A 16,748-nucleotide genomic window follows, 5' to 3' on the forward strand; every position below is an offset into this window, starting at 1 on the left:
CAAACTATGGTTGATTGAACGTAATCAAGGTTCCCCTTATCCGAAAATATTATGTTGAAACATGTTAATGACCACAAACGATTTGCGTTTGAGTAGTTTTAATCGTTATATTCAGTAATCTTGTATCAAACGAAGAGGCTGCACTCAAAACATTGCTGTTAGCGTTTGAGACCAGTTAATTACTGTATCTGACAAACAATCTTCTTCTTCTTCTTCTTCTTCTTCTTAAGTGGGGTTTATCGGCGGCTGGCATCCAACGTTATGGTGCATTACCTGACAAACAATGTCCTGTACAGGGGGGTTAAGATATTAACACACAGGATGTCCCGCCTTTACATTTTTTCCCATTGGTTGTTGCGCTCAGCTAAGATTCGTGAGTGGTCCAAATAGCGCTCAATCATGACCAACTCCCCTTTAGTCCTGGCTGTCAGCTGTCAACATTGTGAAGGGGTTTTTGTCTAGAAGGGATACAGCGTTTGTCAAAATTCACGAAGAGGTTTAGGAGAATTTACGCAGCAGGTTAGGATAATTAACGTAGCAGGTTAGGATAATTAGGCTAAGGTTCGGAAAATGGTTAGGGTCCGTCAGGGTTAGCTAAAATGCAACAACTTTTGACGTCAATTTGACAAAAGCTGTATTCTTATTAGACATGACCCTATAAACGCCGAGGTCAAGGGGAAATAAGCATGGATGCCTTGTTCAGAGGGTCTCGGAATCTATTGCAAAGGTGTAATAAACATATCGACCTGGTTGTCAGTGTCACGATCGTCGGGAACAGAGGACCAATGCGCAGCGTTATTTGCGAACATATTTATTAAATAAGATAACACGAACAAAAACAACAAAACGATAACATGACGTCCTTAGATAAACACAACCTACTTGGAACAAGATCCCACAACCACTGTGGGAAAACAGCCTGTCTAAATGTGGTTCCCAATCAGAGACAACCAGCAACAGCTGACACTCGTTGCCTCTGATTGAGAACCACTCTGGCCAACATAGAAATACTTAAACTAGAATGGAAAACACATGAAAACTCACACCCTGGCTCAACATACTAGAGTCCCCAGAGCCAGGGCGTGACAGTACCCCCCCCCCCCAAAGGCGCGAACTCCGACCGCGCCAACCAAACACCACAGGGGAGGGACCGGGTGGGCACTCCGCCTTGGCGGCGGATCCGGCTCCGGGCATGATCCCCACTCCCTCTCTAACCCCCCAAAGTACCCCTGGTCCGGTCTGGCCCTGCTGGCCGGAGCTGGACTGAACACTGGTGGAGCGGATTGCTCTAGCTCCGGCGTGGAGCAGCTGACCGGTACCGGACCAGGCACCGGTGGAACAGGCACGGGCTGTGCTGGACTGACGACGCACACCACTGGCTTGGTGTGGGGAGCAGGAACAGGCCGAGCCGGGCTGGCGACGTGCACCATAGGCTTGGTGCGGGGAGCAGGAGCGGGCCGGACCGGGCTGACGAAGCGCACCACTGACTTGGTGCAGAGAGCAGGAATGGACCGGGCCGGGCTGGCGACGCGCACCACTGACTTGGTGCGGGGAGCAGGAACAGGTCGGGCCGGGTTGGCGACGCGCACCATAGGCTTGGTGCGGGGAGCAGGAACAGGCCGGACCGGGATGACGAAGCGCACCATAGGCTTGGTGCGGGGAGCAGGAACGGGCCGGACCGGGCTGACGAAGCGCACCACTGACTTGGTGCGGGGAGCAGGAACGGGCCGGACCGGGCTGACGAAGCGCACCACTGACTTGGTGCGGGGAGCAGGAGCGGGCCGGGCCGGGCTGGCGACGCGCACCATAGGCTTGGTGCGGGGAGCAGGAACAGGCCGGGCCGGGCTGGCGACGCGCACCATAGGCTTGGTGCGGGGAGCAGGAACAGGCCGGGCCGGGCTGACGACACGTACCACAGGCTCGATGCGAGGAACAGGAACAGGCCGGACCGTACTGGGATACACACCACTGGCCCTACGCAGGGATCAGGAACGGGCCGGACCGGACTGGTAACACACCCCAGTACCTCTCGCCGTGCCTCTACACTTTCCCTCTCCTCTGTGACCAGTGGCCCCCTTAACCTGGCGGCCTCCTCTGCAAACCTGCTGGACCGCTCCATCGCGGCCTCCTGCTGCCCCGTCGTCCACGGTGTGAGCCCCCCCCTAAAAAAAATCTGGGTGTCTCTCCTCCCCGTGGACCAAGCCTCCCTATCTCTCGCCAGACTCTTCCTCCACTGCTCCAAAGTCCAACCACTCTGCTCTTCATTTGGCTTGACCCAGTCGAGACTCTTCCTCCACTGCTCCCAAGTCCACCCTCTCTGCTCTTCACTAGGCTTGACCCAGTCGAGGTTGCCACGGAGATCCGCTAGCGATTCCCCTGGCGATGGCTCCTGGACATGCTGCTTGGTCCAGTTTTGGTGGGATCTTCTGTCACGATCGTCGGGAACAGAGGACCAATGCGCAGCGTTATTTGCGAACATATTTATTAAATAAGATAACACGAACAAAAACAACAAAACGATAACGTGACGTCCTTAGATAAACACAACCTACTTGGAACAAGATCCCACAACCACTGTGGGAAAACAGCCTGTCTAAATGTGGTTCCCAATCAGAGACAACCAGCAACAGCTGACACTCGTTGCCTCTGATTGAGAACCACTCTGGCCAACATAGAAATACTTAAACTAGAATGGAAAACATATGAAAACTCACACCCTGGCTCAACATACTAGAGTCCCCAGAGCCAGGGCGTGACAGTCGGTAACGTGTTTACATGTTTTCACCGTCTTTTTCGTGGTGTGCATGTACATAATAACAGAAAATGCAACCGAAAAATACATCCTAGATAAGAATTTGTGGTATGTGAGTGGCGGTTTTTCTGCATATCTTCTGAACAGTTGGTTACCCGCTGTGTTTTTGTTTTGCATTAGTTAAATACAATTTCCTCCCAAGTTGACGTTCATGAAATACGTCAATTTTAACCATGAACTGATTTCCAGTGACAGCTTGTAACAATGGACATGGCTATACGCTCCTCTATCTCACATCCCTATCAGTCAATTCTGTAAAATCATGTTTCCTTGACTCTTCATGCGACCAACTGGATGGAACCCAACGTTATTCGTGACTGTAGTAACTACCAGCATCCCTGCACAAGCCTGATCATTTTAATTTATGGCAAGGCAGGGAACTCAGTCAGTCTCAATTTACTATTGTGGGGATCTATTTTCTTATAACTAGATGTGATGCCTAGCTTAGAAAGAATACATTAATGATTAAACATAATAGGTTTGTGCTGTACTGATATAGATTGTTTAACATAACAAGCTGTGATTAATGTGAGGAACCGTTAGGGGGTAGGCTGAGACAGACTTGTGATTCACACACACACTGCCTCTTTGTTAAACCGCTCAAGGACATGTGTTCTGCTACAAAGAAGAACAAACTATGTCTGAGTTTGCTGACTCGAGACAAATTGTAAAGATAACAACTAATGCCCGGCAACAGTGAAGCACCAAGGGGCTGGGACCAGCCTGTGCGCCATCGATAGGTTGGGTAAGTTTAAACCACACCCAGCCTCTACTCTGACAGGCCCAGCAGGGAGCGGGAACTATCTCTGTCAGAGTATTTAAAGAAGAACTTATAACAATGGCTCAGTTCTCTGACTGCCCTGCGTGGTGTTTCAGTGGGCCCATATATACGAACATCATATTTACCATTCAAGTGTTTGCATTAATTAAAATACTAGTCTATTTTAGAAGACGTGTATTGACCTCTTTTTGTTCCTATACTAGATTTGAATTGACGCAACTTGACACTATTGAGCATTAAAATGGTAGAATACACAAGGTGCAATTTCGAAATTTGGTAGTGCATCTGTGTGCAGTTTCTCTTGTTATGTCATAGCCCAAGAATGTACTCTTATTAAGAAGTGTCCTACCATTACTCCTTAAGGTCCAAGGACCTTATGTTGTTTTCAGAGGTAGGCTGGCATCTAAACGTCAATCGATTCTCAATTGCAGTATGGTTCTAGAAACATAAAGCCCTTTACTTTCATATCACAACAAAATAATTTCACAAATGCAAAATATACTCTTACTGTACAGTATTTTAACCGGTTTTATCACAGTTGCAGCCGACAGTATTTTTCAGTTACAACATGTTTCTGGCAGCCTTCTTCCTTTACAAACAGGTGTTCGGAGGCATGCTAGTTAGCTAGTTACCACAGGTGGTCGCCTGTCTTCCATAAACGCGCTGAAACATGGAGATATGACCATGTGGGAACCCTAACCCTATAAAGGTGAGTAGTAATTTAAGTGTTGTTTTTTAAATTATTATTTCTCCCTGATATGAAAGATATGTTTCCGAAACTGTAACGCAAGTGATACATGTTCACGTTTAGAGCAAGCGTCAGGGCTCTTAACAAAAGCACCCCAGGAAGAAGATACATTTTTACATTTTAGTCATTTAGCAGACGCTCTTATCCAGAGCGACTTACTGTTAGTGAGTGCATATTTTTTTTTCATACTGGCCCCCAGTGGGAATCGAACCCACAACCCTGGCGTTGCAAACGCCATGCCTTTTCCCCTTTAGTTAACATTATCAAAGTTTCCCACTACTGTGGAATTGCCAATATTAGCCACTTTCAATGCAACATACCGAAACAAAATTAACTAGTCAAGAGATTTTCTTGTAGGCAGAACGCACCGGAGTAGGATTCTATTGCATTGACAGGCACGACTCAGCCCATACTCTACAGACCGGTGCGGCATAACCAATCAGAGCTGCAGTATCCCTATATGCAAATAGACCATTGTCATGGATCTGTGCCATTCACTTTGAACTGGACTGTGTTTACAGCATGAGTGGTCACGAGTAGATGCGCTTATTTTGAGATCAAAGCGAGAGCTGCATGTAGCCACGTGTGCACATTTTCATATTATTTGCTAGTAAGTGAGTTATTTGCACCAGTTATAGCTCATTTCTAGTCAGCAATGGGGGAGTTGTTGCTTCCTATAAGAGCACAAAATGTGTGCATTTCTAGCCATCTTTGAAAAGCATGTCAGGTAAAGACAAATTTTTCTGTCTTAAAGGGGCAATGTTGTATTTTGAGACAGGCTTGAATTAGCTAAGTAGCCAATAGGCAGAGGGTAGCATTTGTCTGATTCTCTGTAATAATGGTATGGGAATAATAATGAACTTTATTTTGTAAAGTGGTTTCTTGCATCAAACAACACATTTTCAGTCACCTCAGGTTAATGTCAAGCCCTGCATATTTTTTTCCAAAAGTCTAATGGAATGTAGGACTACATTGGACACACATTGGCTGCTACTGTAGGCTGAATGATATAACTGCTATTTCCATGTTAAAATGTTATGGGATGCATTTTCTCCATTGTTTTTTATGGTAGGCCACTCTGATAGGCCTACATTATGATCAAATGGCCACTGTTATAACTGTAACTTAAAGCGGGTACACCCTCAGTGTTCACAATAAACGTGCGACAGAATTTTCATAATGTTCAAGTTTGTGCTCAGCAGACCTGGAATTTGCTCAGTGGCCAAAACATTTTAATAATAATAATAATATGCCATTTAGCAGATGCTTTTATCCAAAGCGACTTACAGTCATGCGTGCATACATTCTTGTGTATTTACATTTACGTCATTTAGCAGACGCTCTTATCCAGAGCGACTTACAAATTGGTGCATTCACCTTATAGCCAGTGGGATAACCAATTTACAAAAAAAAATTATTATTATATTTATTTATTTTTGGGGGGGGGGGGGGGGGGGGGGGAGAAGGATTACTTTATCCTATCCCAGGTATTCCTTAAAGAGGTGGGGTTTCAAATGTCTCTGGAAGGTGGTGAGTGACTCCGCTGTCCTGGCGTCGTGAGGGAGCTTGTTCCACCATTGGGGTGCCAGAGCAGCGAACAGTTTTGACTGGGCTGAGCGGGAACTATGCTTCCGCAGAGGAAGGGGAGCCAGCAGGCCAGAGGTGGATGAACGCAATGCCCTCGTTTGGGTGTAGGGACTGATCAGAGCCTGAAGGTACGGAGGTGCCGTTCCCCTCACAGCTCCATAAGCAAGCACCATGGTCTTGTAACAGATGCGAGCTTCAACTGGAAGCCAGTGGAGTGTGTGGAGGAGCGGGGTGACGTGAGATAACTTGGGAAGGTTGAACACCAGACGGGCTGCGGCATTCTGGATGAGTTGTAGGGGTTTAATGGCACAGGCAGGGAGCCCAGCCAACAGCGAGTTGCAATAATCCAGACGGGAGATGACAAGTGCCTGGATTAGGACCTGTGCCGCTTCCTGTGTAAGGCAGGGTCGTACTCTGCGAATGTTGTAGAGCATGAACCTACAGGATCGGGTCACCGCCTTGATGTTAGCGGAGAACGACAGGGTGTTGTCCAGGGTCACGCCAAGGCTCTTCGCACTCTGGGAGGAGGACACAACGGAGTTGTCAACCGTGATGGCGAGATCATGGAACGGGCAGTCCTTCCCCGGGAGGAAGAGCAGCTCCGTCTTGCCAAGGTTCAGCTTGAGGTGGTGATCCGTCATCCATACTGATATGTCTGCCAGACATGCAGAGATGCGATTCGCCACCTGGTTATCAGAAGGGGGAAAGGAGAAGATTAGTTGTGTATCGTCAGCGTAGCAATGATAGGAGAGGCCATGTGAGGATATGACAGAGCCAAGTGACTTGGTGTATAGCGAGAATAGGAGAGGGCCTAGAACTGAGCCCTGGGGGACACCAGTGGTGAGAGCACGTGGTGCGGAGACAGCTTCTCGCCACGCCACTTGGTAGGAGCGACCGGTCAGGTAGGACGCAATCCAAGAGTGAGCCGCGCCGGAGATGCCCAGCTCGGAGAGGGTGGAGAGGAGGATCTGATGGTTCACAGTATCAAAGGCAGCAGACAGGTCTAGAAGGACAAGAGCAGAGGAGAGAGAGTTAGCTTTAGCAGTGCGGAGAGCCTCCGTGACACAGAGAAGAGCAGTCTCAGTTGAATGACCAGTCTTGAAACCTGACTGGTTTGGATCAAGAAGGTCATTCTGAGAGAGATAGCAAGAGAGTTGGCTAAAGACGGCACGCTCAATAGTTTTGGAAAGAAAAGAAAGAAGGGATACTGGTCTGTAGTTGTTGACATCAGAGGGATCGCGTGTTGTTTTTTTGAGAAGGGGTGCAACTCTCGCTCTCTTGAAGACGGAAGGGACATAGCAAGCGGTCAAGGATGAGTTGATCAGCGAGGTGAGGTAGGGGAGAAGGTCACCGGAGATGGTCTGGAGAAGAGAGGAGGGGACAGGGTCAAGCGGGCAGGTTGTTGGGCGGCCTGCAGTCACAAGTCGCAAGATTTTATCTGGAGAGAGAGGGGAGAAAGAAGTCAAAGCATAGGGTAGGGCAGTGTGAGCAGGACCAGCAGTGTCATTTGACTTAACAAACGCGGATCGGATGTCGTCAACCTTCTTTTCAAAGTGGTTGACGAAGTCATCCACAGAGAGGGAGGAGGGGGGGGGGGGGGGAGGATTCAGCAGGGAGGAGAATGTGGCAAAGAGCTTCCTAGGGTTAGAGGCAGATGCTTGGAATTTAGAGTGGTAGAAAGTGGCCTTAGCAGCAGAAACAGATGAAGAAAATGTAGAGAGGAGGGAGTGAAAAGATGCCAGGTCCGCAGGGAGTCTAGTTTTCTTCCATTTCCGCTCAGCTGCCCGGAGCTCTGTTCTGTGAGCTCGCAATGAGTCATCAAGCCACAGAGCTGGAGGGGAGGACCGAGCCGGCCGGGAGGATAGGGGACATAGAGAGTCAAAGGATGCAGAAAGGGAGGAGAGGAGGGTTGAGGAGGCAGAATCAGGAGATTGGAGGGAGAAGGCTTGCGCAGAGGGAAGAGATGATAGGATTGAAGAGGAGAGAGTAGCAGGAGAGAGAGAGCGAAGGTTGCGGCGGCGCATTACCATCTGTGTAGGGGCAGAGTGAGTAGTGTTGGAGGAGAGCGAGAGAGAAAAGGATACAAAGTAGTGGTCGGAGACATGGAGGGGAGTTGCAGTGAGATTAGTAGAAGAACAGCATCTAGTAAAGATGAGGTCAAGCGTATTGCCTGCCTTGTGAGTAGGGGGGGACGGTGAGAGGGTGAGGTCAAAAGAGGAGAGGAGTGGCAGAGAAGAAGGAGGCAGAGAGAAATGAGTCAAATGTAGACGTAGGGAGGTTGAAATCCCCCAGAACTGTGAGGGGTGAGCCATCCTCAGGAAAGGAACTTATCAAGGCGTCAAGCTCATTGATGAACTCTCCAAGGGAACCTGGAGGGCGATAGATGACAAGGATATTAAGCTTAAATGGGCTAGTGACTGTGACAGCATGGAATTCAAATGAGGAGATAGACAGATGGGTTAGGGGAAAAATTGAGAATGTCCACTTGGGAGAGATGAGGATTCCTGTGCCACCACCCCGCTGACCAGATGCTCTCGGGGTATGCGAGAACACATGGTCAGACGAGGAGAGAGCAGTAGGAGTAGCAGTGTTTTCAGTGGTAATCCATGTTTCCGTCAGCGCCAAGAAGTCGAGGGACTGGAGGGTAGCATAGGCTGGGATGAACTCTGCTTTGTTGGCAGCAGAGCGGCAGTTCCAGAGGCTGCCTGAGACCTGGAACTCCAGGTGGGTGGTGCGTGCAGGGACCACCAGGTTAGAGAAGCAGCAGCCACGCGGTGTGAGGCGTTTGTGTAGCCTGTGCGGAGAGGAGAGTACAGGGATAGGCAGAGGCATAGTTGACAGGCTGCAGCAAATGGCTACAATAATGCAGAGGAGATCGGAATGAAATGAACTAAACATCTGGGAAAGGAGAGAGCGGGGCCTCCCTCACCACAACTCCCAAATATAACTCTCCCAACTTCCACCTCAGAAACTATAATTGTTTCACTGAAACACCCGAATATAACTCTCCCAACTTCCACTTTAGAAATTATAATTGTTGTAAACTACAGCGGTTCAATGTTTCTAGGAATAGACTCTAACTTATTTTATTCAGCTAGCTAACTTGGTACAGTATTCTTCCATGAAAACCGCCCAGGGCACCGTATCCTATGACGCCATAGCTAACTAGCATGCTAGCATCCAATAACACACGGTTTAGCACCAATACTTGGTTACAACAAACTACCAATAGTGTGTTAACGCACTAAACAGATAATTCGTGTCCGTGTCTAGTTCCTTTCATAATGCAGCAATAATTAAACGTTGGCTAGCTAGCACAAAGTCAGTCATGCTAGCTACACAAGTGGACTACACATCTCGAATGTTCAGAAAGGGAAGCTTTATGTTGCAAAATTCTCATTGACTAAAATTATATTGTATTTAGCTGCTACAGTACTGCTAGCTGGTAGTGTTGGCTAGCTAGCAATGGCTGTGGTGTTGACTTTGTTTGAAAAACGGCGTCGCTGCGAACGAATGTAGCTGGCTAAAATGATATTGTATTTAGTTGCTACAGTACTGCTAGCTGGTAGTGTTGGCTAGCTAGCAATGGCTGCTGTGTTGACTTTGTTTGAAAAACGGCGTCGCTGCGAACGAATGTAGCTGGCTAAAATGATATTGTATTTAGTTGCTACAGTACTGCTAGCTGGTAGCGTTGGCTAGCTAGCAATGGCTGCGGTGTTGACTTTGTTTGAAAAACGGCGTCGCTGCGAACGAATGTAGCTGGCTAAAATTATATTGTATTTAGTTGCTACAGTACTGCTAGCTGGTAGCGTTGGCTAGCTAGCAATGGCTGCGGTGTTGACTTTGTTTGAAAAACGGCGTCGCTGCGAACGAATGTAGCTGGCTAGCTAACCTCGATAGTTTCTCTATACTACACCTTTATCTTTGATACAAATACAACTATGTAGCTAGCTAACATTACACTAATCAAATCGTATGGATGGTCCCGGGGATCGAACCCACTACCTTGGCGTTACAAGCGCCGTGCTCTACCAGCTGAGCTACAGAAGACCACATTTTGAGGGAACATTGGCCAGCGTCCCTGTGGAACGCTTTTGATACCTTTTAGAGTCCATGCCCTGACAACTCAATATTAGGAAGGTGTTCTTAATGTTTTGTACACTCAGTGTATGTTAACCAGCGCTGTTATCAGCTAGCCTAACCTGGCTTTGTGGCTGTGGCAGCGGGATATCAGTTCCCCTTTCCATTAACGCTACTTTCTGTTGCCTCGCCCTCAACTACAAAAAAATAGGCCCTGTATTGGTTACAGTTGAAAGGTTTGGCGTTTGCAGCCCTGAATGTTGCTTTGGGGGGGTTTGCCACAGCAAGGAGTAAAATATATGGTAAACACACTGGGATATGGAACCAGACTAAAATAACTATGATAAACCGTTCACTTAAGACACAAATTATACTAATGCCAAAGTCGTGCTTCAGCTCTCAAAGATATCACAATACAAACTGCATAAAATGGCTAAATGATTGGTTAAGTTGTAATGTGCTAACTTAACCATAGCCTATGCCACTACAATTGTCTGTAGTATGCCTATGTATTGAATTACTGCCTCTGCGCTGTCCAGTGTCGAGCAGGTCGATGGCCTCTAAGACTCCAGTGGTGTTCATTGAGCTGGGGAACATGGGCAGTCCCATGGCCAAGAACCTGGTCCTCTGTAGCTCAGCTGGTAGAGCACGGCGCTTGTAACGCCAAGGTAGTGGGTTCGATCCCTGGGACCACCCATACACAAAAAAATGTATGCACGCATGACTGTAAGTCGCTTTGGATAAAAGCGTCTGCTAAATGGCATATTATTAAGCACGGACACCCTGTCATCGCCACCGATGTCTTCCCTAAGGAGCTGCAAGACTAGGGAGCACAGGTAACACCTAGCTAGTTCCAAAAGTCTAAAGGACCTCATCTTTACTAGATGCTGTTCTTCTACTAATATCACTGCAACTCCCCTCCAAGTCTCCGACCACTACTTTGTATCCTTTTCTCTCGCTCTCCTCCAACACTACTCACTCTGCCCCTACTCAGATGGTAATGCGCCGTCGCAACCTTCGCTCTCTCTCTCCTGCTACTCTCTCCTCTTCCATCCTATCATCTCTTCCCTCTGCTCAATCCTTCTCCCTCCAATCTCCTGATTCTGTCTCCTCAACCCTCCTCTCCTCCCTTTCTGCATCCTTTGACTCTCTATGTCCCCTATCCTCCCGGCTGGCTCGGTCCTCCCCTCCTGCTCCGTGGCTTGACGACTCATTGCGAGCTCACAGAACAGGGCTCCGGGCAGCCGAGCGGAAATGGAGGAAAACTAGACTCCCTGCGGACCTGGCATATTTTCACTCCATCCTCTCTACATTTTCTTCCTCTGTTTCTGCTGCTAAAGCCACTTTCTACCACTCTAAATTGCAAGCATCTGCCTCTAACCCTAGGAAGCTCTTTGCCACCTTCTCCTCCCTGCTGAATCCTCCTCCCCCTCCCCCCTCTCTGTGGATGACTTCGTCAACCATTTTGAAAAGAAGGTTGACGACATCCGATCCTCGTTTGTTAAGTCAAATGACACAGCTGGTCCTGCTCACACTGCCCTACCCTATGCTTTGACTTCTTTCTCCCCTCTCTCTCCAGATGAAATCTTGCGACTTGTGACGGCCGGCCGCCCAACAACCTGCCCGCTTGACCCTATCCCCTCCTCTCTTCTCCAGACCATTTCCGGTGACTTTCTCCCTTACCTCACCTCGCTCATCAACTCATCCTTGACCGCTTGCTATGTCCCTTCCGTCTTCAAGAGAGCGAGAGTTGCACCCCTTCTCAAAAAACCTACACTCGATCCCTCCGATGTCAACAACTACAGATCAGTATCCCTTCTTTCTTTTCTCTCCAAAACTCTTGAGCGTGCCGTCTTTAGCCAACTCTCTTGCTATCTCTCTCAGAATGACCTTCTTGATCCAAACCAGTCAGGTTTAAAGACTGGTCATTCAACTGAGACTGCTCTTCTCTGTGTCACGGAGGCTCTCCGCACTGCTAAAGCTAACTCTCTCTCCTCTGCTCTCGTCCTTCTAGACCTATCTGCTGCCTTTGATACTGTGAACCATCAGATCCTCCTCTCCACCCTCTCCAAGTTGGGCATCTCCGGCGCGGCTCACTCTTGGATTGCGTCCTACCTGACAGCCCGCTCCTACCAGGTGGCGTGGCGAGAATCTGTCTCCGCACCACGAGCTCTCACCACTGGTGTCCCCCAGGGCCCTCTCCTATTCTCGCTATACACCAAGTCACTTGGCTCTGTCATATCCTCACATGGCCTCTCCTATCATTGCTACGCAGACGACACACAATTAATCTTCTCCTTTCCCCCTTCTGATAACCAGGTGGCGAATCGCATCTTTGCATGTCTGGCAGACATATCAGTGTGGATGACGGATCACCACCTCAAGCTGAACCTCGGCAAGACGGAGCTGCTCTTCCTCCCGGGGAAGGACTGCCCGTTCCATGATCTCGCCATCACGGTTGACAACTCCGTTGTGTCCTCCTCCCAGAGTGCAAAGAGCCTTGGCGTGACCCTGGACAACACCCTGTCGTTCTCCGCTAACATCAAGGCGGTGACCCGATCCTGTAGGTTCATGCTCTACAACATTCGCAGAGTACGACCCTGCCTTACACAGGAAGCGGCACAGGTCCTAATCCAGGCACTTGTCATCTCCCGTCTGGATTACTGCAACTCGCTGTTGGCTGGGCTCCCTGCCTGTGCCATTAAACTCCTACAACTCATCCAGAACGCCTCAGCACGTCTGGTGTTCAACCTTCCCAAGTTCTCTCACGTCACCCCACTCCTCCGCACACTCCCCTGGCTTCCAGTTGAAGCTTGCATCTGCTACAAGACCATGGTGCTTGCCTACGGAGCTGTGAGGGGAACGGCATCTCCGTACCTTCAGGCTCTGATCAATCCCTCCACCCAAACGAGGGCATTGTGTTCATCCACCTCTGGCCTGCTGGCCCCCCTACCTCTGCGGAAGCACAGTTCCCGCTCAGCCCAGTCAAAACTGTTCGCTGCTCTGGCACACCAATGGTGGAACAAGCTCCCCCACGACGCCAGGACAGCGGAGTCACTCACCACCTTCCGGAGACACTTGAAACCCCACCTCTTTAAGGAATACCTGGGATAGGATAAAGTAATCCTTCTATCCCCCCTTACCCCACCCCAAAGAGAAAAAAAAAAAACATATTGTAAAGTGGTTGTCCCACTGGCTATCATAAGGTGAATGCACCAATTTGTAAGTCGCTCTGGATAAGAGCGTCTGCTAAATGACGTAAATGTAAATACCTACTTACGTCACCTAGCCTACTTTCTGTATTGCTCTACATTACCACTGAATCATAGCAGTAGGCAAGACACATCATAATGAGTTTTGACCATGCGCTATAGATCACCTGCTGGATGTCTTGTTGAAACGCCCGGAAATCTATAAAATAATGAAGGCCGATATTCTGGTCAGTGGCGATAGGAGGATGCCCACTGCATCTTTTAACCATTCGTCGACCTGGTATGTATTCTCTATGACTTTACAGTATTGCTCTACATTACCCATGAATCATAGCACTAGGTCAACACACACACACACACACACACTTGTATGGCAGGGAGACAAGCATAGGCCACAATACTGTTATCTGTAGCCTATGTGTTGTGTCGTCTACAGATAACAGTATTGTGTGTGTGTTTTGCAGAGGTGGGACCAAGTCACTATTATTCGAGTCACAAGTCACAAGGTCTGAGTCTCAAGTCGAGTCACAAGTAGAATGGGTCAAGACTCGAGTCAAGTCCAAGTCATGCATTCTAAGTGCAAGTCAAGCCGAGTCACAAGTTTAAGTCAAGCCTCAAGTCAAGTTTTAAAAAAATCTATACATGCAACGACTTGTTCAACTACAAATCTTTGTCTATTTATTGAGGCTACCAGACAACCCTTTTCATTATTTTGTCTACAACACATTTTGATCAGCCTATGTAGTTGTAAAATGGGGACCTTGTAGCAGTCGTAAGGGCGTGAAATCAGCAGAAGGCAAGGCATTTTGACTTGCTCAGAGTGTAGATTTATTTACAGGTCTTGGTGATCCAATGGTGAAAGTGCCATATCATACAAAATATACAAGTACATTTACCAAATATACACATGCAATAGCCCAAAAGAAATAACCTCTGTATCAGGCTTAACCTGTCCTATTGGAACGGACACAAGTAGAGGGCAAGACTGTACAGGTTCCCCTTGAGAAACCAAATCGAATCTGTCTAACAGGAGCTCAAACAGGTAGGCCTACATAATAAAAGCACTTGGCCCCCAGCACCATACAATTACCCAATTGGCAATTACAACCAATAAACTGGTTGTACAATGTAAAAGGCAATTTCCACATCCATTGGTACATTCGGCTTAATCAGACTTAATGATTATTAATGGTATTTCAACACCATGCATAGATGGAACAATCATTTTCTCTTATTCAACGTTCTGACACCAAAGCGTGGAGCGCAGGACATGTAGCCTATTTCTATGCGCACTGAGGCGCGTGCGATCCTATTACTTACAACCAAAATGACAGACATAGGACACGGACACACGGAACTCAGACATAACCCAGGAAATATGAACAAAGGAAACCATACATTTAAATAAACATAACTTTTACCTCATGAGTCTTGTGAACGTTCATATGCACAATAAACATCGCGTCCACTCAGCGTGTAAGAAATGGTTGGCGAAATGAAAATGTATCGTAGGCCTATCAAACATGAAACAGAAATGTCAACGTGTTGCAATAGACCGTACGGGGATGGAATGTTGAAACGCTAGCTATTATTGTAGCATTAAATGGGAAATAGATTTACCACATAGGGCCTGTGCATTTAAACGTGTGAAAGCAAGAGCAAACATTTAAACGAGAAAAAAATCACTCTCCACTGGCGGGAGTTTGGAGAGCGCAAGTGAAGAGCCGCTCCTATGGTGCGTCTTCGCCACAGTAATAATTCATTTAAAACAAATTCCAAATGCAAGCTTCATAAATAAATTATCAGTTTCAAGCAATTGTTACATACCAAAATACCAGTAGGCCTATACTAGTATTTGTTGCCCGATTTCTGATGAGCTTGCAAAGTAAACAGTTCATATTATTTTTTTTTAATTTTAATTTTAATTTTTAAAAAAAAAAATTTGGGGGGGGATGGATCAGCTTAATATTGCAGATAGATTGTATCTTCTATCAATGTAATTGTCTGCATCACTTCCAATCCCCCATGTTTATTTTTATTTTTTATATATATACTCCCCTTTATTACTTTTCAATCCCACCATCCTTTCCCTACTTGGAGTAAATTAGTGAACAACAATGCCCAGGCCTCTACTTCCAGTCTATACTTACTATCTACACCTTATGGACAGAGTTAATTTTACAATAATTTTATTATATATATATATATATATATATATATATATATATATATATATATATATATATATATATATATATATATATATATTTTTTTTTTTTTTGTTCCTGAACTTCTTCTACTCTCAACCTCGCCGATCATTTTCATGGTGTCCATCCGGTTTGCTTCTATATGGCATATCTTTCTAACTGTGCTCCTTCCCAAAAGCTCCCAACATACAACCTATATACTTATTATGGACACAGTATGCTTACATTATTAGCTATCTTTGTTATTATTTGTTGTTATTTGTTATTAGTCCCATCCTTCAACTCTATTCAATACCTCCCATCTATCTCTTAACACCATCCATATAGGATTTCTATTTGCCATATATATTTCAACCGTACTGTGATGTTTTACAAAAATTCTGAACCTTTCTATTCTCATTGCTTCTACAGATTGTGAATTAAAAATAAACATTTTTGCTAAAAGTATTATTATATTATTGATTGATTGACTATGACTTTTCAGATCACCCAGTAATTCTATCTGCAAGGTTAGTTCCAGGTAAATATTGCAATCCTTTAGCCATTCCTGGACCTGTGTCCAAAAACAAGCTACAAATGGACAGAACCAAAACAAATGATCTAATGATTCTGTCTCTTCACAGCAAAACCTGCAGAGCTGGGAAGATTGTATCCCCCATATAAATAACATTCTATTGGTAGCAAGAATTTTATATAATAATTTAAATTGAAAGATTCTAATTTTTGAATCCGGTGTCGATTTGCGTGTCAGTTCATAAACACTATGCCATGGGATCGGTACGTCAAAGATCTCTTCCCAACTATTTTGCAATCTATATGGGACGGCTGTCAATCCTTTGGTCCTTAAGTGAAACTGATATACTTTTTTATTTATCACAGTTTTCCTTAACCAATTATGTTCTTTAATGCAAGGCCGACAGACAAGTTCCTTACTTTCTCCCCCTTCCACTTTCCTCTTCCACTTTTGCGGTAAGGCTGCAATTATTTGGTTGTAGTTTTGGGTAGAGCAGACATTTCCATATGTTTTTGTTAGCTGCATGTGTGACATAACTCCACCAGTCCTACCGATGATATCATTTACGAAGATTATACCTTTTTTAAACATTCTGTCAAAAAATAAAGGTTTTTTGTCAATTAGTATATTTGAATTTAACCACAATATTTGTTGCATTATTTGTTCTGTCGTTTCTGGAGGATTAAATTGAAATTGCAACCAACTTTCTATGGCTTGTTTTAGAAATAGTGACATTTGGGAGATTATTTCCTTTTCAAATAACTGAAAGTGAGAGGTTGTAATCTGAATAAAGGGAAAAAGGCCTTT

General features: G+C 46.2%; 1 pseudogene across 1 annotated transcript in view; it reads left to right on the top strand.

Moving 5' to 3' along the window:
• Nucleotides 1-10,561: 10,561 nt before the first annotated feature.
• Nucleotides 10,562-16,748, top strand: part of LOC311121038 (3-hydroxyisobutyrate dehydrogenase, mitochondrial-like) — a 34,766-nt pseudogene continuing 28,579 nt past the window's right edge. Inside the window, exons 1-2 of the transcript in view lie at nt 10,562-10,636; nt 10,782-10,844. The product of the transcript in view is annotated as a 3-hydroxyisobutyrate dehydrogenase, mitochondrial-like (transcript). The remainder of the gene's footprint in view (nt 10,637-10,781; nt 10,845-16,748) is intronic.

Source organism: Coregonus lavaretus, assembly GCF_964263955.1.
Source record: "Coregonus lavaretus genome assembly, chromosome: 3".
Classification (NCBI taxonomy): domain Eukaryota; kingdom Metazoa; phylum Chordata; class Actinopteri; order Salmoniformes; family Salmonidae; genus Coregonus; species Coregonus lavaretus.